Here is a 26333-nt window from a genome sequence, read left to right on the forward strand (position 1 = left end):
CCATTTTTGAGATAAAGTGCATGCAAAAAATACTTAGCCCAATTGAGTTCCTTCTAGTGTAAGGAACTTGTAGATGTGTTCACAGGGTGCTTCTGGTATTCTGTGTTGCCTTTGCACATGCTTTGGTGTTTTTTGGGGAGTTTTAGGGTGGAGAATAGAGAAGTCTCAGCACCATTGCACCTCCACACACCTGCGGCATGTGCTTTTTGCAAGCCCTCGGTGGCCACTGCCTTCCCATTGGCTGGCGTACACTCTTGCTTGAGGGAGCCAGGTACTCTCTTGCCGGAAACGTGAGGCGCTACCATAATCGCTGGCCTCTCCTAGAGTGAGTGATGGTCCTTTCTCACTGTTTGCTTGCAATTTGTGTCATGAAGTTGTGCAATCACGTCCTCTTTTGTCAGGGGGGCAATTTCACACATAAATAATGTGAAATTGACCTGTTGGGGGATTGGCCGGTTAGTCACAGCCACTCGACTTGCTCCAGAAAAGCCCAGCGCATTAACCTTTGGTGAGACGGCCGGCGGTGTGCAGTGATCTCAGCGATCAATATTTGCCTAATTTACAGCAATGAAGCTTGGATCCGGACGGCCTTTCACAGAAAGAGAAGCTAATATTTGAACTGCTAAATGGTCGATAAGCTTCCCATTACACTGTTCTCGCCGGGCAGAAGGCGAGCCTACACAAACTGGCGCAATCTGTCTGGTGCAGGATGACAGAATAGGGCGGGGGGCAGGAGCGTAGGAAACCCATAAAATCTGGGAGGACAGGGGACACCTTGGGGACTTTGCTTTTTTTATTTACTTATTGTGTTTTAGTCAAAGAACTCAACTTTTCGCAAAATTAAAATAGCAGTACGTATTCAATTACACATATCATCACTGTATAAAACAAGAGAAAAGAAAACGGAAGAAAATGAAGAAAAAGAAAAGCAGTTCCGAGTATAATATCGGTGGTCAGTCAAAAGGCCGAAAAAATAATACCGAATGACAAAAATCTCGAAAAACAAATCTCGAAAAAAAAAATATCAAATTATTTATTTATTTATATGCGTTTTTGGGGTCAGGTAAGTAAAAAAAGGGTTAAAATAAAAAAAATAGAAAAAAGGGGGGTTAGAGGGGGAAACCCCCATTTAAAAAAAAAACGTCATAAAAAAAATTCGATATTTTTTTTTTCGGCCTTTTTTTCGAGATTTTTTTTTTCGAGATTTTACAATTCGGTATTATCACTATAAACCTATAATATCCTCCCAGCGATGGACCTTTAGAGAGATCTTTTATAATACACTCACCTGCAATTTAAGTGCTGATGCTTTATGCAGTTTTGCCAACCCATCCTATCCTATCCTCCACTTGAACCCTCAATGGTGGAACATGAGTGTGCCCCTTTACAGCAGTGTATGGGCTGCAATCATACCTCGGCACCAGTGTACCCGCTGGATTTACATGGACAGCGGAACAAGTGCTGGTGTGAATCTCGATGCTCTGCTTTATTTTTTTCTGGGTCTCCCAGATGGCTTATGGTGGCCTCTATTAAAACTTGTCTACAACTCATTATTCAGCTGTGGTGGGTACCAAAAATGCAGTTGCATCCCTATTTTAAAACAAGCGTTGGCAACGCCAACCATTTCGGCTTTAATGTAGGCATGGAAAAGGCACTTGCCAAGCATCGCCATAGTGGTATTAGGTACCAACTGATGGTAGCAGCTGCAAAATGGTGCAAGCACCTGGACATTTAATGGCAGTGCCTGGCAAATGCCCAATACGTATACACAAGCAAACACTTGCCATTGCTGGTTTTTAGCATGACTTCAGTGAAGGAAATGCATAGTGCTAATAGAGTGGCTGAAGGCATCCCTGGATAAGACATTTGTATTACACCAGTAGTATGTTCCCAGCTCCAATTAAGTTATTAAATACACGGGACTTTGTAGTAAACATCCCTAAGTAAGTGGCTTTATCTAAACCAGAACTGGCACTTTACGTATATATAGAACATTCTAGTGTTTTTTTTAAAGGAATAGGTTATGTTAGTGCTAAGATAGCCCAAATGATGCCACGCACCCTGGCACCAGCTACCACTACAGGACAGGTCAGAGGTGAATATATACCTAATTTAAGGTTAGTCCTGACTTCAGAGCTAGGCTGCAGGTAGGATTGAGTGAAAAGGGAGTTGATGCAGGAACAGCCTGCTGTGACTTTCTCTTCCTGGAGAGGAACCAGACAGGAGTGCAGATGACACTGCGGCAGTGGGAGAGTGCCAGGCCCGAGCTCCCACATTCCCTCTAATAAATCCTCCCCATGCCGGCCTTCACCTGGCAGAGGGGGGCCACTCTGGGTATTATCAGGCCCAATCAATGCGCAGACAGATATGGTGTAGTTTATATATCTGCAATTATTTCAACAAACGACTTCTAATCGTCCTCGTGTAGTCCTCGTGAGCATGGATCAAGCGTTAGAAGAAGACGCATTCGTGACTGCACCCTTTATCTGGGAACATGAGGCGAGGCACCATTCTTCCTTGTACACATCTCTCCTATGTACCCTTCTGTATCCTTCTCTACCGCACATTCTCATCTGCTGTACACCCTTTTCTCCCAAGTCCCTTCCCTGCACCCCACACCAAGTCACTCCTCTGACACACTGCCCTCTGAACTTTCTCAGTTGTCAGTACTTCTCTCTCATTTGCAAAACCCAAAGCACCTCCTATGCCATTTCTGCCCTATACCACTCTCCCTGTGTTCTGGTCTTTGCTGAACCCGTCTCTCTCCTGCACACACTGCTCACCCTGTGCTGCAAACCATCCCTATCTTCCATCTGCACTCGGTTCTTGTTCCCAACTCTCCCCTCCTTGCTCCTCTTTTTCTGTCCTCTGCACCCTTTCTACCCTTTTTCACTTTGCAGTCCCACACTCTACTGCACCCCAGTCCCTCGCTTCCCATTCCCCCATGGCCAGCACCCCACTCTAGGCTCAGAGCTAGACTCTCGAAACTTTATGAGCCTCTGACCAGAACCCTACCTCCCAACAACAAAAGATCCAATACCCAGAAGCCCAACACCAACGTCCCCCCAAAAAACAGGAGACTTCCTCCCATTACCCAGACCAAAACTGTACCACCTCATCCGTCATACCACCTACTTAAAGGAGGACTAATAAATGCAAGATCCCTGATAGCACATGCCACAGATATCTGCGATCTGATAGTGCTTGACAATCTGGACTTCATCGCCATCACCGAGTCCTGGCTGCACAACGCAGCAGGACCCCTACTCTCCTTAGCCATCCCAGAAGACTTTACTATATTCAGGCAAGATAGAACCAACACGCGCGGCGGTGGCATTGCCATCATCGCAAAGACCAGCTTAGATATGAGAATCTCACCTACAATAGCAGCTGACTCATGCGAATCACTCACTATCAAACTTCCACTAGCTAGCTCCCAAACCTTGACGATCCACCTCAACTACAGACCACCTGGTCCCTTAGGGACCTTCGAGGAGGATCTACATAATTCACTCTCCAACAACCTTAAAACCTCTTCACAACTACTTGTCCTAGGAGACTTCAATCTGGGCTTCATGACCCTTCAGATAAAAATGCCACCATTATTGCCAATTCCCTTTCAAATCTGGGCATGACGCAAAAAACTCTTGAACCTACACATAATAAGGGAAGAATCCTTGATTGGCTAGTAGACTACAATTGCACGGCCAATATCAAAGCTATTATCCCTCAACCTTGGACAGACCACTTCTTCCTGTCATTTGAACTATCTACCTCCAGACCACCTTCACTAGCCTCCATCATGGCCCCGCCTTGCCCAACAAGAAACAAAAAGAGCATCACCAGAGACAAAGTGATCCCGGCCATCCTACCTACACTTAACGGATTAGCAGATCATCTAGACCCAGAAACACTAGTCAACGAGTACAACAAAATTATGCGAACTACCCTCGACAACATCGCACCCTTGAAACTTAGAAAAAGTAAACCCAAATCTCACCTAAATAAATGGTTTACCCCCGAACTAAAGGATTTGCGACTACTTAAGAGGAGCTGCGAAACAGCATGGAGGCTCACCCCTTCAGTAGACCATAAAATGAAACTAACAGAAATCTCCTCCCAATATAAAAAAGAAATCCATCTGGCCAAACAGAACTCCTTTAATAAGCGGATCTCCAACGCCAACTCAAGCATGAGGGAACTTTTCACCATCCTCAAAGAACTAGAGTCACCCATCCCCATTCCGGACACTTGCATCAAAGACAAAACTTGGTGCTCCAACATTCAGCTAGCCTTATCCAATAAAATCTCCCTACTCCAAACAAAAATAACCAAAAAGAAAGCCTCCCTTACTCATCATCCCAAGACTAACATCCTCATTACAGACCATACCCCAAAGACCCAGGACACAGCCACACGGTTTATGTTTTCCAAAACATCGATTCTCGAGGTGGAGAAAGTCATCCTCTCTCTTAAGCCGTCTAACTGCCAGGGCGATTCTTGCCCTGCCCAGCTTATAAAAGACGCAGCTAGAGACCTCTCCCCGTTTATTGCCAAACTTGTCAACTCCCCATTCGCGTCCGGCACGGTACCCACCAACTTAAAACAAGCCTGGGTACTACCATTGCTTAAAAAGCAAACGCTAGACCCTCTCATACCCACAAACTACCCCATTACAACAGTCCCCTTCCTGCTCAAAATCCTGGATAAAATCGCCTACAATCAAATCCAAAGTTTCCTGGAACAACATAAACTTTTAGGAGAGCGCCAATCAGGATTCCGTCCACAACATGGTACAGAGACTGCCCTTATTGACCTAAAGGCACAAATAGATGAAATAAGAGATAAAGGTAAAATGGCTCACCTCTTGCTGCTGGACCTCTCGGCAGCATTCGACCTTGTAGACCATGGAGTACTTTGTAGCCATTTAGACTCAGCCGCACATTTTTCCAAGGATGCCATATCTTGGATTGAATCCTTCCTCAGTGATAGGACCATGAGGGTGTTCTCCCCTTCGGCAGCGGCGGACCCAATCCCCATCCGTTGTGGAGTCCCTCAGGGCTCATGCGTCTCCCCGACTCTCTACAACATATTCACTAAGCCCCTTTTTGATGTTCTGGACCATCTTGGTATCACCTACACCAACTATGCAGATGACACCCAGATTCTCCTCCCACTTTCCGGGGACTACAACAAGGATTTGGCCTTGGTGAATAGGGTGTATATCATCGTCCAGGCATGGATGGCAACCCACGGTCTATGCCTGAACGATGACAAAACAGAGTTGCTCATCCTAGGGACACATTCTAACATACAGAAACTCAGTCAGGGCTATACTTCATTTGAAATTGACGGGAACACTATCAAGGTTTCCAAAGATGTGAAGACACTTGGCTTCTATCTGGATGCCACCCTCTCTTTTGACAAGCAGGTGAAGTCATTGGCATCTGCCACCGCCTACACATGCAAGCTCATTAGAGCAGACAAGCACTTTCTCTCCGATAACAACTGCCTTATCCTAGCGAGAGCATTAATCCTTTCGAGGCTTGATTATTGTAATGCCCTCTACATTGGAGCAAATAAATCCATTATCCACCGACTGCAAATTCTTCAAAACAATGCCCTACGAGCCGCCCTTGGTGTACCTAAAAGATCACATATTTCAAACATCAGGCGTCAAAACAACTGGTTGTCCTCCCAAAACAAAATCCACCTTAAAGTTGCATCCCTAGTTCATAAAGCCCTGAACAATGCAGCACCAAGCTATCTCCGCAATAAACTCACAATAAGACATCACTCGCGCCCTGCCAGAACTGCAAATGCCAACAGCCTCATCATTCCGAGATTCAGGTTATCTAAGGCGGGGGGTAGTAGCTTCCCGGTGCAAGCAGCTCAATTATGGAACTCATTGCCTAATCCTCTACGCGAGGCACAGCCCTTCCCTAAATTCAGAAATAACTACATCAATCTGCTAAGGACTGCCAATGAATAGCCTACTGGCGCCCACTTATCCTCCACCCCACCCTAGAACATACATTTCATCATGATCTTATGGTCCCACCCACTTTGCCCACCTGACCGTTGAGCTTTCGCCCACACAGTACCTGTACATAGACTGTCTTGATCATATTTTGTATTTATTCTGCATGTAAACCGTAATTGCTGCTTTACCGTGATATTTTGCATTCTATATTTGTATTTTGTATTTGTACAGTGTATGTATCCCATGACCCCACCCTGCAACCTAAGCTTCGCATTTTCTGTACTGCTGCGCCCGGTTACCTCCGGGTCTGGTGCGCATTATAAGTGAATAAAACAAACAAACAAACAAACAAACAAACAAACAAACAAACAAACAAACACAACTCTCATCTGTACACTTACTCAACACTTTCTCCTCAGTCTGAAGAGCACCCTCAATATCCTGGCTTACATTTCACAGGTTTTCTCTTGCCCGACTTGCATGACTGACCACTCCATATAGCTTCTCAGAATAAGCTGGAACAGGCATGTCAGATCCATGACATTAAAAGGGCCCATTGATACCTGCAAGCATTAACTCTTAAGAAATAGCCAGGAGCATGGATATTTGGAAGGAGGTACAGACACAGAAGTCATTAAATCCATGTACTCCCGAGGCTCTACCCCACAAATCTGATTGCACTGCGACCACTCAAGTATGCTGACAGAAACAGCCAGGCTGAATAAAACAGGGTGAAGCTTAGCCAAGACCTACCGAAAATTAGCGCTTGATTTCTTTTGAGAGATGCATAGGATGGGCACCAACAAAATGTTTATTTTGGGCAGGGACAGAGTTCCGGTCTGTGCTGGTAATAATTTGTTTTATGGAATATAATTACACTTTGGTCATAGCGCTTCATGCTAGATGCTTTGAGGTTCTAGGCAATGTAATAGCAGGTATTATTACCCTCATATGAACAGTACTGAATTTATGAAAGGTTAAGTGGACCAGGCTGCTGCTGGGTTTGAACTAGCGAAATGCAGGTTGCCCTCATGTCAGAGACCAAGCTCTAGGTGTGGTACCATCCAAACCTCAAGCAGGTGTGAGTTGGTGGGAAGAGGTGGAGGAGTGTGCCTTAAGTCCCACTGATCTTAGAGTATACATCAAGTGTTTTCCCTTGTCTACCTTAGACATTTCTATGGAAAAGAGCACACATCCCACATAGCGGGCCTTCTTGAGATTGGCTCATCCTCATTTTGCTTTATATAGTTTTATGAGGATTTCATATACATTGCCAGGCTGATATCTCAGGCAGTGTCTGCACTTTTCAAATTAGGCCTGGGGTACAGGGACATCTTGGAGAAAATCCAGTCTTTGCCTGATTGTGTGATCCTGGGCGAATCGTGTGACCACCCCCCCACTGTTCATTATTTTTTCTATATGTTTACTTGGGATCTCCTAGAAGTGACTCAGTTGGCAGTGTACACTATAACAAAATGCCTCAATCGTAAATATTCTAACAGAGTTTCTTGTTGCTCCATGTATGCTAAGCATGTTGAGTGAGTGCGAAGAGGGACAAAGTGTCACAGCAATAGATGTCGCCTCCAGCTGGGGGACAGAGTCTCATTTTGGGAAGCAGTTATAGATACATTCATAGAATTTGTAATGTTTTCTTGCAGAGAAACGTGTAAGGTGCAGTCAGCTTGATCCAACTCTAAGGAAATAAACTAGAAACAATCTCAAAGTAACCTGACGGTTTAGGGGCACTAGTGTAAGCAGCACAAATTATCGTCACACCCTTCTCCTTAAAAAAGGGAATACATAATATATTAAATGGTGTTGTGCCTGGCATTTGTATAGAAACTGCGTGCACATGTCAATACCAGCTCCCATTGTGCACCCTTGATCCTCCGCTGTATCAGTGAATTGCCTCCGTATTTTGTTTGTGCGGCCTTACAAGCCTGTGTTGGCAATGCTTGGAGCTTAAATGTGAGCCCTGGCTGCTCAACAGTAAGGAACAAAGAGCTGTTCCAATGTGATGTTCCTCTTTGGCAGGGACACCCTTTCATGAATTGAAAAACCTGAGGGTGGCAGGGCCTCAGGTTTTTCAATTCATAAAAGTGTGCCAACGTCAGATATACAGTTTCTAAACACGCGGGGTGAATTGCAAACTGATCAGGGCATCCTGGCCTCTTAATGTTTCATAATGAAACATTAAGAGGCCAGGATTCCCATCAGTTTTGCAACGCGCCGCGCGTGTTTAGAAAATGTATATCTGACATTGGCAGTGGCACATTCCCTCTAATAAATCCTCCCCATGCCGCCCTGCACCTGGGATAGGGGGGCCACGCCACTTGACTTACCTTACGGTAGCTGATGTCTCAGGTGGAGGTTGAGTCGCAGTCGGACTCGGAGTCTGTCTCACTCTGTCTCTCTCGATAACACACGTTGTCCCAGAGTCACTGGAGCACGGGTCGCTGCCTAGCTTCTGTTTCATTCTGGAAAAACAAATGCTAGGGCTGCGCAGCAATGCACTGCGCAGGCAGGGCATGTGCAGTTTGTTCCCCGGCCTGGGCATGTTCATTATGCGCAGGCACGGGGCACTGCAGCAGAAGTTGCAGACAGTCTACTTTTAACTTTTGCAAGCTGACATCGTATTTTACACGCTACAGATATTTTGCCTGGTGTTCCAGGGCCAGCTAAAGCACCTGTCCCTTCAAGATGGCCGAAATTCAGATTTTGGAAGTGGTGATCCCGTTAAAAGCAAATTAGATCAAATATATTCTGGCGGTAATGAGGGATTACTAATCCACCACCCTCCCCATTCTAGATTATGAAAAACCTTTGTCTTTTCATGAGGGTGAAGCTGATCCCAAGGAGGGTGCTGGTGGTGAGGGTGAAGCTGATCCCAAGGAGGGTGCTGGTGGCACCCCTCAAACGAGGTTGATGTGAGCGGGTGGTGCTTACATTTTGTGCTTTGCATAAACACAGTTTGGAGAAATCTTTATTATATTTTGACCATTTTGTCAGGGGCGCAATGAAGCCATTTTAGTCGGCGCCAGTTGAGAATGGCCTTAAGTACTACCCTGTAGGAAGCCTGCACATGTTAATCTTCCCCATTTCAATGTTTCTCATTTTACTCTTCTAAGCGAGAGAAGGGGCTCCGTTGGGCACATGTGACATTTGATTGACTCCTCCTCTTCTCTACTGGTCTTTAAGAGGGACCTGTGTTTAATAATGGCCACCTGGGTGCATTGCCTATGTACAGTGGCTGCTTTCCACATAGGTTTATGCTTTATAAAACCCAAGCATTCATACATTACACAATTCCGTGGCAGACATTTGATGGCCGTCAGAAGAACAGAAGGTTATGTAGGCATACCCAACATGTAACTGCCCTAGCACAGTCTCGGAAGTACCAGCATCTATAATAGTTCTGGAATATTATAAATCAGTTTTTCTTTTACTGGCCGCAGAAAGATACATGGACGCACCCGACCCACCTGACAGGCGACTGCCTCTACTCCCCCTGCTCCGCCTTTCAACAACAGCATAAGAAATGCAGGCATTTCAATATTATGTGACACCCCTCCACCTACCAGTGTTGTGCTGCAGTTCCATTATCCCATCCCCCCTTCTCGCTCCTGGCTGTGTATCGCCCCATGTTTGTACGAGACAGCGTATGCTGGTTTTCAAAATATTGGACTATCTGAGTATTGTATAGTGCCAGGAATATACAAAAGCGCTACAATATCGCCATGAAGGGAAAAAAAATATTTTGGGACTAGGCTCGTCTTTCAAGGTGAATAATTTTTTATCAAAACGCTTCCAGAAATATCTCACAGGAGGCGACACAGAGTGTCGGCATGGCGACTAATGGGGCCGAGAAGGGACATCAATGCTGACACAGCGGCCTGGCAACAAAAGCGCATCCTGGCATTGACCATCCTGGGAGTGGGGGTATCCATGGCAGTGGCACGCGCAGCTCTCCATTTAGAGGTGATGGAGCACCTGGGGAGGGCCAAGGGTGGTACCACTGCAGTGGAAGGGGGGTGGAGGGCGCACTGTTGCCGCTGTGGCACTGCATACAGCGGGGAGTGGTGGGTCAGGCACCTTGTGTGGCAGTGCATGCATTGTGGCCAAAGGATGAAGGGAGGAGGTAGCGGCGGCAATGGGGCATTGCCGCATTAGGGTGAAAGGAGTCTGAGGGGTGTGTGTTCTGGCATTACATGCGCTTGACGGGGCAGTGAAAGAGTGTGTCTTCACACAGTGCTTGTAGTGGAGGGTGCAGTGAAATAGATGGGCTGTGTTTCGTCACTGCATGCAAGTGTTAAAGGGAGCTAGGGTGCAAGTGTTCTTTACTTTCTTTAGGCGTTGCATGCATTATGTTGGAGAGTGTGGGTGATCTAACAATGCATGCATTGGGGGGAAGAATGTTATATGGTGTGTGTGCTGGCACTGCATGCATTTTGGAAAGAAAGGTTGGTTTGTTGGGGCACTGAATGCAGGGGTAAAAATATGGTGTGGTCTGCCACTGCATGCAAGCAAGGAAGATAAAGCGATTGTGAACAGGGGCAGTCAGCAATGCACCCACCTTCCTCGCCACAGCCCTTAACACAGGACTATAGCGACAAAGACACCGGATGAAAAGGTGTGCATGCTATGGCACTGTATGTACTGGGAAGTAGGGAGAACACTGGGCATGCTCTGTCACTGCGGGCGAGGGGCGGGGGAGTTATGGTCCAGGACTCAGTGAGTTGATTTATGGCACGCAGGAATGAGACACACACACAGGTGGCATTGAGGTGAAGACGCTAGATACACACATTCTGGGGGGGATAAAAGCTATTATATCCCCCACTTAAAATTGTGGAGGGGATTTGTCGCCCCCATACCCCCCCATGTCCTACGCCCATGCGGGGGCGTCTAACAAGTCAGTCACAATAATCAAGAGCCTGTGTTAGCCTGGGTTACGAAGGATAATAAAAACGCCACCCCAGCCACTCAGTCACCCCCATGGTCTATTGCAGAGTTTCTGGACCTGGAATAGAAAAGCTTCCCCCCATTGGATTAGGGGGGCGTGCAGAGGGAAAGAGGGTGGTGGGTGAGGGGTCAGCCATTCTAATCCCTTGGGTTTTGATGATTATGTCTGACGCTTCGAGCCCTTCAGTTCTATCATTTTGTGCCAGAAGGTTCTAGGTTCAAAGGCCAACTACCATTTGTGAGTTGACTTTGACCTTCCCAAGATCGTCTGTCTAATTTTAAAATTGAAATGCCCAACATTTGTTATGTTCAAATCCCTAACAAAACCGTTACCCATTACCTTGATACTCACCTCATTGCTATTTAGTTGATTTCTGGTCCTGAAAATATTTTTGAGGGTCAAACTTAGCACAGGTCGACTTCTTGCAGTCTCGTGTTAGGCTGACACACAAAAGAATGTTGTAGTTTGAAGCTGACACGTCTTGTAGGCAACATTGAGCCAATCCTTTCAGCAGCACCTGTAGTGTACCCCAAGATGGTTGTGTGTCTGGCTAATATTTCCAAGTTCTGTAAAATAGGGGAAGGTGGAGGGTTAGCATCCTGCCATGCTTATCCTCTGGACTGGAGGGGGAACTATCCAAAATGTGAGACCTGATTAAGGCGTCACTAGCCTCTTGAATCCAACCAGGTGAACAGATCTATACGACTGTTGAGTGTAGAGAGCAGCGTCTTGAATCCCCAGTCCCAACACGACGATAGCTGTACAGAAGTAAAATGGCGTCTCATTGAAAGTAAATCGCAAGCGTGCGTGTAGTTCCATTTGCACTGTCGTTTGCCCCACTACGTTAACGAAGCCCGTAGTGGTGTAGCTAAGGACGAGAGGTTGGATATCTATAATAAATCAAGGCAGAAGCCCTGATGTACCTCAAGACTAAAAGGTCCACCTGCTATACCAACATGATGATACTGCTATTCGAGAGCCCAGCTTGTATACTCTACTTTAAAAAAATAAGTCTCATTCTCACGATTGCTATCCAGTTTCTAGGCTTTGTCGGAGATAAAAGTGTGAGTAAACTGTGTGATGGTATCCCCTGTAAGCTCCCAAGCCATGACTACGTCTTGACGTACTCTTAATAAAGAGATCCTCTTGTCGGCCCATGCGGCAGTACAGTGGCAGACCTCGTGACCGGCAACTCTGTCTCCTGCTAATTATTTGTGATCTACACCATGTGTTCACGCACCGTGTGCCCATTGACCCATCTGTTGTGTCCGGTTGATCTCCAGAAACCCCATAAGCCTGTGTGACCACGTCCTGGTGTGCCCTAGATCTGTGTGATTCAGGATCTGAGTGTCCAGCTGCGTGAACGTGCCAACACTAACCCCTGTTGTGTGCACGCAGCAACCGTCTGGCGGCCCAGCTGCTCCCGAGGCCCCCACAACAATGGCGACGAGAGAAGTTACGGCCCCACCGTGCTGACATCGTCTGTCCTTTCAACTCTAAAATAACAACTCATGAAGCATTAGAAAATACTGGCAGTGACTGTGACGAATACAAGTACTGGGGCTACCTGCAGATTCCCTTAACGCCCTAGCCTTCTGGGCTCTTTAAACTTCTTGCATTCGGCACCTAAGCAAAGGGGCAATTTACACAAGCAAGTACTTTGCAACTCTGGAAATGCCTGCCCAGTAAAAGCAAGCCAGACCTGGTGGTAATGAGGCTGCAGTTTTTGTGACCATCGATCAGACCTTGTGCTGGAAAGTGCTACCATAAGCTCTCAAGCCATTGCCCACTTTGAGAGCAAGATCTCTCCTGGGTGTGAGGGCTATCTGTCCAAGACGGAGCCTTCTAAAGTGAGGTCATGTTACACAAGGTTCAATATTGGTGATGCAACCCCCAAAGAAGGAGCAGACAAGTGACAGAAAAAAGACCTTGGAGATGGCCCTGTCCATCTGGGGAGCTACTTAAGCCCTCTGTTCACTTTCTCTGTTTTTGCTCCATAGCCTTGAGGCCCATATAGACCTGGCTTAGTCCACTCTGCAGAAGGGGCTGGTGCTGGAGGAAATTGAGGATTACACGAGATAACAGCTGCTTTGCCCAACGGAAGCCCTCTTGTGACATCCATGGGTGCCAAGGATTTAAGATTGCCACGTGGCTATTATACTTTAGAAATATATATTTTACTAGCTGTACCCAGTGTATCATATAATATTCGAGAACTCACCCCCTCTTGCGCTCACGCGCTCCCTCTCTCTCTTTCTCTCTCTCTCTCACACACTCTATGGGCCTCATTCTGAGAATGGTGGTAAGGCAACAATGGTGCCGGTATCGCTACCCGCACCGTTGTTACCATACCACCAAGGGTGCCCTTGCAGCCACCTTGTCTGACCAGGTGGCCGTGCTGGCACCGGCGAGCATAACTTGATGGTAATACCGGTACCATTATTAACGGTACCAGTGCTACCACCCTCCCCATTCCCATTGAGCCCTATGGGGCCGAATGGGGATGGGGAGTCCCTTATTACTGGCACCCACGAATGGGCAATTACCAGGTACGCCAAACTCGGCATGACCCGGTAATTGCCCATTTGCGGGTGCCGCAAAAAAATGGATACCGGCAGCAGCCGTGCCTGCACTACACGCACGGCTGCCGCCAGCCTCGTAATGAGGCCCTATGACTCTCTGTGGATGAGAGCCACGTTCTCAGGCGTGTCTTTCCTAGAGCCATGCAACCAGAGGAAAAAATACAGATAACTTGAAGTGGAGCTGTGTTTCTTATGATTAAAAGTAAAATGAGAGTACCCGTGACAGAGGCATCCTCCGAGGTGGGGACCAGCTTTGAATTTGAAGGCATAGTTTGCCATTGTGTGTGTCATACAGGAATGTCCCTGTTGCACTGATGAAATATTGTCCATATGGAGGGAGGTGAAACCTTGTAACCGACCAGAAGATCAGGCTGCAGGGCCTGCAACTCAATTTGTTGTTTTATATTTTTTGGTAATTGTAAGTATTTTTGCATATGGTAGCAGAACTACGAACCAATCAATGGCCAGCATGTAGAATTAAACATTGATTTGGTGCTCATGGGAGAATTGTGACTCAAGGCAGATTAATTATTATCAGTCTTCCCGTTTACAAGCAAGAGAAACCGGGCAGAGTAAAACGTGCCATGTGACAAAATGTTTCCTGTTTTATTCAAAAATCGTCAACAGGAGTTGAGACATGAACAATGCAGCATTCTCTAATACCCTCTCATCGATCTTGAGCCTGTCGTCCAGTTTTGATGCTGTGTGGCATTACAAAAATAAAGATACACCCTAAAAACCTAACGTGGAACGGGATTGGTTAGTAAGGTAGACTACATATACATTGTATAGGGGGTTAGTACATCGATTGGGTAAACCATATCTGGTAGCTCCTCCTGCTACTACCTCCTAAATGTTCCAACTACAAACATTTCTGGTTAGTGTGCTGTGATTGGGTGATGCCACAAAGTGTGAGCTTAACGTGGAAGCTAGATAGGGATTTGGCAAACAGTGTCTTCTCACCCTTTGAGCTTTGGAAAGTTACCAGGCCAAGTGCAACTATTCAAGCTGGTGAGAACGGCCCGAAGGTACTTTATGTTCTCAAAAAGTTACCATCTACGATCTCCTAGGCCTTGAGACAGAACATTAGGCTTTGAAACTGGTATTACTTTTGTATCAACCTGCCCTTGGTTGGATGGGAACAGCTACATTAGCATAGCTCAAATGAATAGGCTCTGTTTATGACCACACCACACTGAATGTGCCCGATCTTGTCTGATCTCAGAAGCTAAGCAGTGTTGGGCCCGGTTAGTACCTGGATGGGAGACCTATTGGGAATAGCAGGTGCTGTAGGCTTTAAATAAATAACACAAAAATAGACTCTGTCTTGCAGGTTCAGATCACTTGTGCAGGGTCCACAAGCTTGATTTCTCCCGCTTGCATTTATGAGGATTTTCAGCTTGTATTATTTCAGGTGTCCTATCTCTTCTGTCAACTTGAACTATCCTTCATCAGGGTCCTTGGCAAGTGTATGCACATTGGCTGCGCTGTGCGCTGGGAGCCTGGTCTGCACGTCACAGCAAAGTCAGCATGTAACGTCTCCCGCTGTGCTCCCGATACTTTCCAAACTCTTCTCATTCATTTCAATGTGGCTGTGGCTTCCATTTTTGTTTTCATGGTCATCCATGTTAGTTGCGTTTAAGCATCAGCAAGCAGTTCATATGTATTCTTGTGCTACTTGTGGTTTCTGCATAGCAAGAGTGTGTCTGTCCTCTATCTAAGTGAGCCATAAGCATGTTCTTCGTGTCTGTCAGTAATTAATCTAAGTGTCTGCGTAACGTCAGGCAGGGATGCCTGTGTGCTTTGTGCCTAATGCATCTATGTCATGGTATCAGTCATCATGCCATCAGCTTTCTTCGAGGTTACAGTCAGTCTACTTGCGCCATCAATTGCAAGCTCGTCTCTTCAGTGATGTCATCAGTGTAGAGTCTAAATGTTTGTCTGAGTGAATAGCTTTCTCACATCTGTGATATATCGTTTATGAGAAGGAAGATTCCAGGAATGATGTACACCTTTCGTTAATGTGCCACCGAGATGAGAGTGGGATAGGTGTAACGAGGGCCATGTTTAGGTCTCTCTCTTCAATTGGATCATTCATTTTGAGTTGAATCTTTTCAAGAAGGAAAGACATTTTGAGAGATAAATGGATGTGTATTCTCAGCAAAAGAAGTTTTAAAAAAAGGAAATAATGTAATTCTACTAGTATTGTAAACATGATATATTTAAATGATTCCAATGTTCATTTCTAATTACCAAGCTCAATATATATTGTAGTCATAATATGAGTTACACTTGTACCATTCAGCAAATCATATTATTAAAATATATAACCATATACGTTATTTTCTGAAAGAAGATTATCATTCCAAAATGAATAGTATGGTATACTCCTATTACATTATTTTTACATAGCCAAATCAGAACAGGGAATGGGAAAAATAGCACCAATGGGGGTTCCTGGTTGCTTTACAGCATAATATCAAAGAGCATTTTACGAACATATGATGACCACAAATACTTATATTTGACAAATGTGACTGTGATAAAAGAGATGTATGATTGACTCATTGAGCACATAACAGACACTGGGCTTGGAGCCCATTTCATTTTTTACCATACTTACCCTAACATTAAAGTGTTTGTATCCATGAAACGTATATACCCACTAGGACATCATCATGATTTGGATAGGTAAACAAAATGGGTGCAGCACCTGTCACTCAGATCTGTTTCTTCTACCCAAAACTGGGAGCGTTGCAGAATTTTAGACGAGGTGTAGCATGCTAGGTTCCCACAGCACAGAGATCCTTATTGAATTAGCACCCTGCGAAGTAGCATGGAGGCAGGCTGGGTGAGCTGGTATGAGCCTGTGTTCCGCCCGTCTCTCCCCAGTCTGCCATTTATTATCCTGTGTTCCCCCTCCATGGACACCGCTCCCTCCACCACTGGTTGCTGTTCTCCCAGCCCCTGTCTAGGCAGGGCCTAAGCCCTCCCACTTTCAGGCAGAAGTCATCCCTCTGTGGTGATGATGAGCTTGTTGCTCCAAGGGCCTGTCAAATTGTGCACTTTGAGAGCATTAACATTTATTTTAAACAATCATTAACGTGATGGCAGCTGCAAATGTAGATAGGCAGAGGGCAAAAGCCGGCCCATTTGATAGCAACAGACACCCCCCTCCTATTATGAGGCCAAAGACTTAACTGGCTGATCAGCTTTTAGATGGCCCACGCCTCCAATGATTAGCCTCTTTGTGAAACTAAATAGCTTATGAATTGGGAGGCGGGATGCATCTAATGGTCCCAGGGAAGGCCCAATAGCTATTTAGCCTCCTCGGCCCAGAGGAAGAGGGGCGGGAGAGAATTTCACAGCACGGTGGGTTTAATCGCTTCACTCACTACCAGCTTTCAAAACTGCCAGCCAGCACCCCCCAACATTTCTGAGGCTGGCTCTGCCTCTACCCCCATCCGCTCTTCCACCTGATCACCCCCAATAACCTGCAGGCTGCTGCACTGGCCCCTGGCCACCACACTGTCGACATGGCCTGCAGTGACATAGAAAAGGGACTTATGGCCTTCCCTATCTCATGCTATGCCACCTGGCTTTGTATATTGTTTTAAGGAAATCTGTTTAGTAATGTCAGCGTTGCCATATTTCAAATTTAAAAAAAACAAAATGTGTACACCAGAGGGAGCGCGTAATAGTGCTAATAGTGTAACGGGCCTCCACAGTGGGCAGCAGAGGCGTTGCTAGGGGGGGGCTATGGGGGCTATAGCCCCTGATCTTTTAGTTGTAGCCCCGGATAGAATCTCAGGAGCTACAGCCAAAAGACTAGCTAGCCCCCAGTCCCAACAGTTCCAACATCAGCTTAGCCCCGGGTCTTTTCCAGACCTAGCAACTCCCCTGGTGGGCAGATTTTATTTGGGGGAGGGGACAAACAATATACAACTATGACAAGTAAGAGTCAGCAGGGAAGGAAGGAAGAGGAAGTTCCCTCATGACTGGACGGTATGGAAGCACAGATTTTGTGAACGCCGCCCAGTCATTCTGGGAATCCCAAGAAAGAGGTGGCATTTTTCAGGGACGTCATTTCACCAAAATGCCAGGGGTAGCGGAAGTGACATCACACGACCCATGACAACCGATGACATTACAGGAAGTGATTTCACTTGAACCCACTCCGAAGTGACATCACAGGAAGCGATGGAACACGACCTTTCATCCATTGACAAAACAGGAAGTGGCATCACATAGCATTGTTCCTAAGTGCACTACAAAAATATGGTTACGATATCAGTATAATGTGATATACAGTTGATAAGAGAATTTATCACCATATGGATCGTTAAGATCAGTGTCTATAGGCCCATATTACCGAATCACAGTGAATGCAAGCAGATGTCCATGGCCAAATGATAATGATGTGTTGGTATATAGCACTTACGCTTAAGCGCTTTATATAAAACAAATATACATACAATATCACCCAACCTGTGTTGGAATTCATTTATCGACCTCAGAAGGATGAAAAACTGACTTGAGGTGTTTAACAACAGACTAATTCAGTGGCTCACCCCCTGAAGTGTCCCTGAAACAAACCTTTAATTAGTCTAACAATTATTGTATAGAATTCCAGAAAGACACATTATTTGTTAATCCAATTCTTTCTTATTTAGGGTCACTACTTTTGGAACCCCATGTTTTTTAAATGTGGCCTGAGCAAGAAAACCAGCCACTCCAGAAACAAAGAGTGACTCACCACAGCCCAGGAGCTAACATTTAAAAAAAATAAATAATAATAATATAATGTAATTTTATTTTTTTGGGGTAGCAAGGGAGACCACAGGGGTGGCAGGGAGAACTTATGGGTCGCAGCAGCGACCCCTGGTGACCCGCAAATGACGTCCCCGGCAGTTTTGCTGAAGTTATTTTGATTGGTGGGGCAGGAAAAAAGTAACATCTGCAAAAAACATAAAGATTGTTTTCTGTGCTATGAGTAATGTGTATAAATTTGGTAGACTGGTCAGTGGCGGCTAAAGTTCTTTGCTGTTGAAAGAGAGGTCCAAGGGGAACGGGAGGCGAGTGGCATACGGGTTGGCAGTGACGTCACTTGTGTGGGGATGACAGACGCAGAGCCACACTCGTCGGTGTGTTGTGCACTTTCTTGGCAGCCATTTTAGCTGAGATGTTTTGTGACAGCATGGGAGGTACGACAGGGAGAGTGCTTTTTGGCAGTGCTGCCCCTCGTTAGGGAAGCTGGTAGGGGCAATATACTGTCCACCTCGAGAAGGTGTGAGTGGGGAATGAAGGGGGCGGGGTGCAGATGAGAGGAGGTCAATTAGGTGAGCCTGGGAAGGGAAAGGACTGCTGGTTCAAATGGCAAGTCAAGGGAGGAAAAGTATAGACGGGGGGAAGACTACACCCCTGGGGGTTCTCCCACCATTGTAGCCCCAACTGAGAGGAGGAGGTGGTCCAAGGAGGGGGCTAAAGGGCCAGAGAAGGAGATGCAGGAATAATATGCAGAGTGACAGGGGAGGGGCCTCTGCTAGTATGTACAGAGGAGGTAGTGATGATATGATAGTTTATTTATACAGCGCCTATACACAATGTGTTTCAAAGCGCTTCAAGGCAAGGGAGGGAACAAGGGAAAATACAATTACATTCTTACAGGCCATGAACAGTAAGGATGTGAAATTAACTATTGTACTCGGCCTGATGACATTTCAGATAGTGCAAGAGCTAAGACATAGGTTTCTGCAGTCTGCAGGCTCTCACTCTCTCCTAAATCTTCCATCCTTATGGCCACCTTCTATCGGCCTCCAGGAAAGCCCACTTTCTTCCTTTTGGAATGGGCTAACCTGGCCTCCTCTCTACTCTCCTCCTCCTCTCAACTCCTCCTGCTGGGTGATCTCAACATCCATCTGGACCCTACTGGCTCCTCAGGACCTTTTCCGCAACCTATGTAACTTTCACCCACTCTTTATCCTACCCTCTGGCTCTACAGACACTGCAGGCCACACTCTGGATGCTCTCATCTCCGCTGACATCCCACTCTTCATCTCTCTCTCTTAGACCGACCACTGTCTTCTATCAACACACCTGAAGCTCGCCTGTCCTCTTGGAGTGACACACCCGGCACGACCATTCGGCTTCAAAGTCACCAGACCCATGAAAAAAGTATCAGTGGCTGCCTTTGTCTCCACCTACTCTCTTCCTCTCATTCCTGCAGCTGACTCCCACACAGCTCTCACCAACCTTAATCTCTGTATCTCCTATACTCTTGATACTGGCCCCTGTCATGAGGGTCCGACTGAAGATTTACAAAAAGTACAACTCCGAGCTGGTTGCCCTCAAACGCACGTGTAGGGCAACCGAGCGGAAATGGAACTCGTCAGTTAGACCATCTGACAAACTGGACTGCTGCCTCCTCCAAAGGCATTATCGACTCTCCATCCGCTCCGAGAAAATAGTTTTTATTTAAGCCTGCATTTCTGCGGCATCAAATAACACGGCCGAACTTTTCAAAGTCTGCAACCAACTGGCCAATCCTGCAGAAGCCTCCTCTTCTGTTACACCCACCCAGCACCTCTGTGCAGCCCTGGCAGCACACTTCACCACAAAAACCCAAGACATCCTTTCCTCTCTCCCCCCACATCACAGCACACACCAGCACATGAGCCTCCCATGGCGTCTCCTCTATTCCCCATCTCTCTCTCACCCATCACACCCAATGAGGTCACCAGACAAGTCCAGTCTATGAAGGCCTCATCCAAACAGGTGGACCCTTGCCCCTCCAAAACCATTAAGACAAAATGGACTCCCTCGCCCCAGACTTGGCTGATCTTTCCAATCTCTCCTTTTCCACTGCAGTTTTCCCAACTGCTCTTAAGCACTCCCTTGTGCACACCCTGCTCAAGAAACCCTCTGCGGACCCCTCCATTGCAGCATATTACCACCCAATCTCTATTGCTCTCTTCCTGGGCACACTCCTGGAGAGGTTGGTGATCTCTCAGCTGAACCTCCACATTGAATGAATTGGTTGTTTCCACAACCATCAATCTGGCTTTAGAGCATCCAGAGGCATGGAAACTGCTCTTCTGGACACCTGTGAAGACCTGCTGTCAAATCTTGACACTAACACTCCCTCTGTCCTCATTCTCCTTGATCTCTCCTCAGACTTTGACACGTTTAACCACAACATCCTGATCACACGTCTCCATGTTACCCTGGGAATCACAGGCCAGGCTTTGGCGTGGCTAACCTCTTTTCTCTCTGACCGCCCATCCCAGGTGGAACTTGGAGCCTTTCTCTCGACTGCTGTGTTCCCCAGGGATCAATCCTATTCCCCTGGTTCTTCAACGTCTATATGTCTACCTTGGCACGTCTGATCACCACTTCTACCTCTAATTTCCAGTGTTATGTGGATGACTCGCAACTATCTTTCAGGCAACCCTTCTCCGCTTCCTCCTCCTCACTTCTATCTGACTGTCTGTCTGCCATTCAGTCATGGTGTGCTGCAAACTACCTCTGCCTCAACGCCAGCAAAACTGAGATTGTTTGCATTGGGACCCCTGCTGCCGCCTTCCCACTCTCACTCTGGCCGGTCTCCTTTGAGCCCGTGCGTATCCCCACCTCCGAGGCCAAAAACCTTGGGGTTATCTTCGACTCCACTCTCTCCTTCTCCTCTCACATTTCTGACATCTTAAAAAAGTCTAACTATCAACTACACCTCCTCAGAGGCACTCTAACTTTTCTCACTTTCCCCCAGTGACTCACTGTCTCCTTAGCCCTGGTTCTCTTTAAGCTGGACTACTGCAACAGCCTCTTCCTCATCCTCCCTTCTTCTGCCCTGTGCCCTCTGCAGCTCATCCAGAACAGAACCGCAAGAGTTATCCTTGGCCTCTAGCCCAGGGACCGCATCTCTCCGCGCTGAAGTCCCTTCACTGGCTCCCCGTGGCTGCAAGGATCAGATTCAAGACCCTTTGCACTGTCACAAAGGCTTTCTGGAGCCTGGGACCTACTTACCTGCAACACTGCTGACCTTCTGTCCCTCTCCACTCATCTACCTTCAACCTTCTGTGGGTGAGCTGTTCTCTAAGCAGAGATTTGGAGGGAGATCCTTATCCCTAGCAGGCATCTCCCTCCTGAATAGCCTCCCTGCCAACCTTCGTCTTGGGCCTGATCTTCTTAAGTTCCTGGAAACTCCTCAAGACCTTCCTCTTCTCCTCCTTCCTCTCTACCCCCCTACCCTATTAACTTGCTCTTCCCATCTCTCCCTCCGCCTTCATACAGCTTGCTGACTGGCTGCCTGGTGTACCTCAGAGTCTCATAGGTCCCTGGCACCATCGCCAGTCCTCTATGCACTTGCCTCAGGGCCCTGCACCCCATTGCCCTCACTGCACTTGTGAATAAATCCAAGAGAGCTTCTCTCTCTGCACTTATCCCAGCCTCTACTGACTGGGTGCACTTGGAACCCATCCTCCCTTGACCGTCCTGCACTTGTACGATCTGAATGCAGCTCTGCCTGAAGATCGCCTGTCTGTTCTCCCTTGTCTTCACCCTTTAATATGCACTTGTAAAAACTGCAGAATTGCTGTCAGGCCTATTTGCTGTATCGAAACTGTTAAATGTATCATATTCACTTACTCTGCCTGTGTAGACCGTTATCATCTCAGAAATTCAAGGGCTCTTAGCGACTGTTGTTTTTTCCCCATGCTCTCACCCTCCTTGAGCGCTTTGAAACACTGTCTGTGTATAGGCGCTTTATAAATAAACATTCCCATGCCCAACCATACCATTAATGGGGGGAGAGGTCAGAAGGTATGAGGGCATACAGAGTGTGTCCAGCTGTATGGGTTGGCCCGGAAGTGAGAATGGAGAGGGAAAGCAAGCAGCAGAGGTCAGTGAATTGAGATGATGCAGAGCCAGGGGAGTCCAGTTGAATGTTGAAATCCCCCAGGAGGAGAAGGTTAGAGGTGAATGAAAGTAAAGAAGAACAGAAGTCGGCCCATTCAGAGAGGAATAGGGAGGTGGTGCGTGAAGGCCGGTAGATGGTAGCAATAGTCGGGGTGGAGGTGGGAGAGGTGACCACTTGCAAACCGGCGTTCAAAAGAAGAATAGGTCTGGGTAGGTAATATGGGAGCAGGAACCCACTCAGGGAAGATTAAGGCAGCCCCCTCCCCCCCCCCTGTCAGTGTGGTGAGGTCGAGGCTTGGAGATGATCTTATAGCCATCAGGGAGGAGGGAGTCACAGGCAGTGACTGAGTTGGCATTGAACCAAGTCTTGTTAAGAGCGAGAATGTCAAGGTCAATGTCTTCAAGAAGGAGACAGATGTCAGAGGAGTGTTTGTTGGCTGAGTGGGTGTTAAGTGTCGCCAGGTGTAGGTGGTCAGTGCTTTTGAATGCTTTCGGCGGTAGGGGTACAGGGGCGTGGTACACAATTCATAGGAGGAGGAGGGAGAGTAGAAGGGGGAGATCCAGGCAAAGGAAGGAAGTTAATGAGAGAAGGTAGGATGCGGTCAAAGAGAAGGAGGTCGGGTTGTGGACCCCGAATCAGAATGGTGCCAGTGTAATAGACATTAACGAAGCAACGAGACAATGCAAAACCGGCCAAGAAGACTTCCTTCTTGGTGCCAACGTGAGGAGGAGAGGAGTGTGTGGAAGGAGAGAGAGTGCAGATGAGATGGGGGTCCAAAGATCAGGAGATGGGACAGAGAAAAGGATATCAGTGAAAACCTCTCTAGAGGAAGCACCGACATAGGTGTCTGCAATGGGAATTCCAAGGTTTGCACTCAGGATGTCTTTTTTTGTGTTTTTTCCTGCCGGACTTGGAGAGAGATGGGGGATAGGTGATAGTGTAGCAGTTAGAGAATATAGGAGCGATGGCGAGATCCATAGGAAGGCAGAGGTTTAGCCAAAGAATGAGGTAGAAGTGGCAACACCGCACAGTTCTGGCTAAACTCGCTTGAAGGCCTAGTAGATTGAGTCAGAGAGAATAAGTGAAACCTAGAAGGAATAGAATTACAGATTGAAAGGTGGGGTGAGAGCACCGAGAAATTGTGGCTACCGTGCTTGAACTTATTTCCTTCTGAAAAGTGTGTGTTAGCAGCCTGTTGTAAGAATCCAATGGGGCAGTGGCCCAGTTGAGGAGTTACAGGATGGATGTGGGATTACCGACCAGCGAGGAGACGGCTAATCGAGGCACCAGCTCTTCATAGAAGCACAGACCAGTGCACAATGCCAATCAATACGGCCCCATTTCACCATTGTACATGAGATATATCTACTTGCCTTGATAAAGAGCCCTAAGTGGTCGAAACACACGACAGCACCTTCAGTAACATTAAAGACCTAATGGAACAAATGGAACCAACAGGCTCCTGTCTTTATTGAATTGAGATCTGATAAACCAACCCCAAATTCTATTCCAGAAAACATATGAACTATGTGTGCAGCGCCACTGTCATGAGAATCCCACATCCCTCCTGGAATATAATTACATTGGATAAGTGGTACAGACATGGATAAACTATACACACCTAAAATCGATTTAAAAAATGGACGCAGCAAACAATGCAATGCAACTGGTGCACAAGTAATGCGAAAAACACCCAAAGTCAATTCTAAAAGCACACACCAACTCCGATCCAGAGGCCAACATGCAGCTCAGAATGCAGGTCAGTGAACGAGTTTGGCAGTAGTGGTAAACATCTGGAAATTACCATTGTTTTACCACTCTGCCAAATTCCATGTTTCGTTATCGAATTTATTTATTTTCACCTGCTTTTATGTGGAGGTAAGTACCCACGCTACTGGTTACACCCCCCACCCAATCCCAACACACCGATCGGCCCACATGTGGGGATAATTCCCAGTTCTACACTCTATGAGTCACACCACACAGCTCCTGCCTCACCAAAGGCCCTGTTACTCCTGACCACCCCAGCAAATGTGATACTCAACACTGGTCGTCCTACCCCGGTGCCCGGTTCTCATGCTCCTCAGCTCCTTGCCTGGGCAAACTTCGTCAACACAGACTTCGCTCCAGAACATACCCTGACTACACCTCAACTCTCCACCCATCACCTCCAGGTCCCAGATCCAGCCGAAGGACCTCTACCCGCCTTACCACACCCACCTCCAAGACACTGCAGTCCTCAAACAATACTCCCACCCGGCAACCCACAGCATCTCTCAAATGTGCTCTTATCAATGTGGGATCCTTAGGTGCTCACGCAGTAGAAATCCATGACCTCTTTGTGGAATTAGAGCTAGACATTCTAGCCACTACAGAGTCCTGGCTTCACGAGGCCTCTGGATCAATCCTTTCTTTGGCCTTACCACCTAACTATACTATCCTTAGATCTGATTGTATAGATGCGCTAGTAGGTAGAGGCACCCTCATAGTCAAATCATTGCTACAAAACAGGATCTGCACCCTGCCCCCTGTCCCGGGGTATGAAATGTTCCTCCTAAAGTTGGCCACTGACCCCCAAACTAAAATGAATGTGCTCCTTATATATCGACAACCCAACGGAGCCAGTCTCCCTGACCTCGATATCCCACTCTTGATCACGACATTCATGAAACCTGCCACTAAATGCATCATGCTAGGTGATATCAACCTTGGGTTCAATGACACCTCCGATCCTTAAGCAACCGTGCTGTCTGTTGAACTCAATGATATGTGTGTCACACAACTTATTTCCTCCCCCACACACTCTAAAGGACGTAGTCTCGACTGGATTCTTAAAGCCAATGTCCATATTAACATTGGCGCCATTGATCCAGTACCCTGGTCTGACCACTTCATTATACACTTCACCATCTCCCTTATGAAGCTCAACATAATCTCGCTGCTGCCACTGAGCCGCATGTTAGTCTGCAACACACATCAACTTATGCACTAGGACCTAAAACCATGCCTCCTCACTTTTCTCAGTGCTCATGCACTGAGTCAGAGCCACTCAGCCCATGACTTAGCCACCCAATACCACGCCTGTCTGCTCCAGGCCCTGGATACACATGCTCCGCTTAAATCCAAAATCCAAAAACTTCATAAAAGTCACAACTCCTGCTTCTCTGAGTATCTGGTCCACCTACGTAGGGAAAGAAGATCTCTCGAACACCTTTGCAAAAAAATAAACTCTCTGAAGAATCGTCAGGCCCTCGCCTCTTTGGCCCTTAACTATAAGAAAGCAGTTGTTACCTGCAAATCTAATAGCTATAACAACAGAATTGCTAACGCTATTTCCAAAAGCAAGGAATTATTCGCAATCCTCCGGGAGCTGGAGACACCCGTCCTCCCGTCAGCAGCACTCATGCTGACAAAGCTTGGTGCACCACCATCCAAGATGCTCTCTACCATAAAATGGAGTCATTACTTACTAAAAGCAATGCCAAAAAAGCCATGCTTGCTAGCAAGTCACACATACTCAACCAGAACCTGGTTACCACCCCCATCAGGGCTGACACCATGAACATCCCCCCCTTATCATTTAGCCCTGTCACACTTGAGCAAGTTGAAACTACCATTGGATTACTCAAACCATCTAACTGTAAAGGCGACCCTTGTCCAGCCCATATCGTAAAGCTCTGCGCTCCCACACTCATGCCAATCATCACTGACTTTGCCAATGCATCCTTCGCAACGAGTTTGGCACCCTTAACGATCAAATCTCCCTGGGTGTAACACTTAACTTCACCCTTCTATCCCTACCAACTACCGACCCATTACCACTGTCCCTTTCCTGTTAAATATTCTAGACTTCCTAGCCTACGCACAAGTCCAGCAATTACTTCAAATCAA

General features: G+C 46.8%; 1 pseudogene; it reads left to right on the plus strand.

Annotated features, from left to right (window-relative positions):
• The first annotated feature begins 14705 nt into the window (after positions 1 to 14705).
• LOC138526610 (5S ribosomal RNA) lies at positions 14706 to 14824 on the plus strand (annotated as a pseudogene).
• Positions 14825 to 26333: the final 11509 nt, after the last annotated feature.

The sequence above is a fragment of the Ambystoma mexicanum genome, chromosome 7p, assembly GCF_040938575.1.
Source record: "Ambystoma mexicanum isolate Mex_15411 chromosome 7p, UKY_AmexF1_1, whole genome shotgun sequence".
NCBI classification, from domain to species: Eukaryota; Metazoa; Chordata; class Amphibia; order Caudata; family Ambystomatidae; genus Ambystoma; species Ambystoma mexicanum.